The sequence below is a fragment of the Cavia porcellus genome, unplaced genomic scaffold (genome assembly GCF_034190915.1).
Source record: "Cavia porcellus strain 051 isolate PalLab524CR breed Dunkin Hartley unplaced genomic scaffold, mCavPor4.1 scaffold_9, whole genome shotgun sequence".
In the NCBI taxonomy this organism is placed as follows: domain Eukaryota; kingdom Metazoa; phylum Chordata; class Mammalia; order Rodentia; family Caviidae; genus Cavia; species Cavia porcellus.
The window spans coordinates 84,549,632-84,553,511 of NW_026947492.1; positions in this window are offsets into that span (position 1 = coordinate 84,549,632).

Consider the following 3,880-nt stretch of genomic DNA (forward strand, 5'->3'; position numbering starts at 1 on the left):
TGGTCAGTTGCTCAAAAGCACCATCTGTTGACACAGCTGAAGTTGCTAGCTGTTGGAAATAGGTACGTATTTTGTGATATTATTCTAATATCAAACTCTGCTTACTGATCTGTCTTCTTATTGAACGCATTCATAAAAGGACTTATGAAGTACAAGATCAGCCCAGGGCAGGTCCTCACTGGAAGTGGAACTGTCTGATTCTATGGATAGTGCAGAAGCCTAGATTCCAATTTAGTAAGGGGCACATGAGTAAAATTAGCAACATCACAACTTACCTGATTTTAAACACTAAATATAATTACCATTTGGACTAATGGGAACACTTACTTTGAGACCAAAACTGATTCATACACATCTGTAAGTCTTACAGAACAGAGAAGTGTGTTTTCCACATCCGTGTGGAAAGAAAATGGTACTGAATCAAGGAAAGATATATTTGTATATCTAAATCTATTTATCAGTACTTATTTATATAGCTAGTAATTTCTACTGTCTATTTTTATTATATATAATAGGTGATTTTCTAAAACAATATAAGATCATGTGTTTCAGGAGACTTTCTCAGTGACGTTTTCACTGATACATTTAAAAAAGTTGTTACCAAAACATGGGCATATTTATTGGGCATTTGTATAGGAACACATCTGTTTTATTCCCTTTCTTTATATTCTACGAATTTACATTTTACAAATGAAAAAAGTTAAGCTCAAATAAATTATTTCATTCAAATCTCAGGTGCCAGAACTTAGGAGATGACACATTGATATTTGAATTCCAGCCAGGTGGCTCTGAAACCTTGGACTCCACCCCCACATGGTCTCCTTCCCTGGATGTCTCTGATCTTCTTTTGTGGGTTGTTTATTGGATTGAGGCCTCACTTTATATCTAAGTGATTTTCTCTAGACTCTTAGCTAACTACATCTGTAAAGACCCAATTTTCCAATAAATCACATTCTGAGATACCAGGTAGGTGTGAATGTATTTAGAGACAGGGTTTGATTTTCTGTAGCCTATATTTTAATTACTATTTGAGTTGATATTAAAGTGGCTATGAGCAAAATGTGAACATTTAACCCCTTCTTCTTCCCCACAAAAAAAGAAAAAAAATAGTGGGAATTAGAGGACAAGGGCATTTTGTGGTTGAAAATAATCAAAGTTTGTTATGAACATGGGTGAATCTTCCAACATAAAACCTATTAATTTACATGGCCAATAAAAAGAGTGAAATAGTACACTTCTAAGCCAAAATGTCAAAGAAGTAATCAAAGGGATATCAAAAATTATCTTGAGACTAATGAAAATGAAAAATAACAGAAAATGTAGGCATTAAAGCAAAATCAGTGATATGAAGAAGTGTTTTAGATAAATGCTAAAATTTAAGAAAAACACATGTTAAATAAGAAACCTAATTTTATATTTTAAAAAATTATAACAAGAGCAAAGTAGTAAGCAGAACAAAGTAAACCATAATGATCAAGTACAAAGACAAAAATAATAATGATCAAGTACAGACACAATATATTATATCAAAAAGCAAAGTTTTTTTCAGATGGTAAACAAAACAAACAATTTATAGCTACTTATTCAAGAAAAACAAAGAGGGTTAGGAAAAATTCTAATGAAAAAGGGAACTACTGATACCACAAGAACACAGAGAATTTTAAGATTATTTTAAGATTATTCTGAAAATTATATGCTAAATAATTGGATAGCTTAGAAGAAATATTGCTGGAAATACACAATCTATCAAAACCATGCCATGAAAAAAAAACTGAAAATCTGACCAACAAGGAGATTAAATGAGTGATCGAAAACTTCTCAACAAAGGAAAATGTAGTACTGCACGGCATTATGGGCTGTCTCAGTTCCTTTTGCATTGCTGAGACAAAATATCCCAACACCCAAAAAGTAAAGTAGAAAATATTCACTTCAGCTTACAGTTTGTAGGCTTTTCAGCCCATTCAGCTGGCTCCAAGGCAGAAGACACATGGCTTGCTCAAGGCATGTTGGGCAGAGAGTTGAGAGCCACCTACACAGGAGTGAAAACATTTACACCCGCAGTCATCCACCACCTTGCACCAGACTTACCTCCCAGCATGGCTCCGAGCTACCCACACATCAGTGGACTAACCCAGACTCACACATTCATGAACCTGTATCACACATGCATGGTCCAGTCACACCCTAAAAGCTCAGCCTACAAGCACATTAGGCTTAAAGGGGACATCTAGGTGTAAGTTACACTGTGGGTGAATTTTACCAAACAGTTAAAGAAGAAATAATACAAACCCCTAAAAAATTATTCTTCCCAAACCTGAGGGGCTAGAGCACAACCCAACTCATTATATGGGGTCAGTATGTATCCAGATAAAGATACTACAAGAAATGACATTACAATATCTTTACTAAACAGATTCAGAACTTTTCAGCAAAGTGGTAGCAATCCATATTCAACAGCACATTGAAAGAATTATTCATCACGGTAAAGTGAGATTTCTCCCTGAGATGGGAACAATTCCATATACACAGATCAGCAGTGTGAAACACCAGTAATGTGATGCAGTAAAGGAACAATAGATAAAATAAAAGCTTTTAGTGAGAAACATACCAAATAAGTCTCATTTTCCATAGTCATGCTCTTGGCAAGCATCTTTTACTTACATGATACATTTTACAAACTTGTCTTTTGAAATTGTTTTCAGTCAATTAAACATCTGCATCTGTAACTCACATTATTTTACGTGACAAGGTATTATGCCTTCTGTGTCATAAGTGGAAAAGTAGAAGCTAATAAAAATTACATATTTAGTATTTTCTTGCCATTGAAAACTGATGCATGTAGGACACAATCCATGATGGCATTTACAGGGTTAGCATTAGAATTCTCTTTAGAGGTGAACATAAATGTAAAGCAACTGAGGTTTAGGAAATTGATCAAGGTCACACAGGTAAGTGACCCAAGGATGGTTTTGATATAGACCTACTAGATGCCCAATACTAGTTCATGTTCTCTAAAATCAAAGAATGAATTTTAGGAACAATGGAGATTAAGAGCAGAATATATTTATTGAAAGAAAGAAAGCTTCTGTCTGAAAGGCAGAGAGAAGGGGTCTCGAGAGGGTTGCAAAGACTGTCTTTTCCAGAGACTTTTATAGAGCAAAACATGAGGTGAGACAAGTCCAAAATGGAGAAAACATGGGAACTCGCGAGGTGGGCATAAAGTGGGACGGAACTATGGTCAACCAATAAGATTAATTGCTCAGGTTATAGATTAAATCAGGGACAAATAGGAATGGGAGTCACATAACAAGCAGCATGCTTAAAGAGCAGTGACTCTCCCTTAGGGGCTTGGAATGGTGACTCTTAGCTCTCTCTGGGTGATAGAGACCTATTTGGAATACCAGCCCTTGGAATACAGGTGCATTTGTTTGATTTTTTTTTTTTTTTTTTTTTTTTTTTTTTGTCTTGAGGCCTGGCGCACAGCAGGAGGTGTCTGTCTCCCCCATTTGCAAGGTGTCTGGGCTTCTGCAGTGGCTCCTTTGAGGACCTAGCCCTGTCTGAATGCCTATAAGATTTCTAACTAACTCAGGTGCCTGTAGCATTTTCAGCAGACCTTCGGTACCTGTAATATGAGCTCTAAGGAAGTCTCTGTGCTTCTAGACATGTCTTAGTTCTCTCTAGTTACTTCGATTATAAATGGAAATTCCAGTAATACTAATGTGGGTGATGAAACTCAGATTATTGGGAGGTAAAAAGACATTGTAGTCTGAAGCCTATGGAAAATACACTACAAAGAATAAACTCATATTTCATTTCTTAAAAGTTTGCCCTTCACTTTTCTGCTAAAGTGATGCTAACCAATAGTACATGGCTTTGAAGT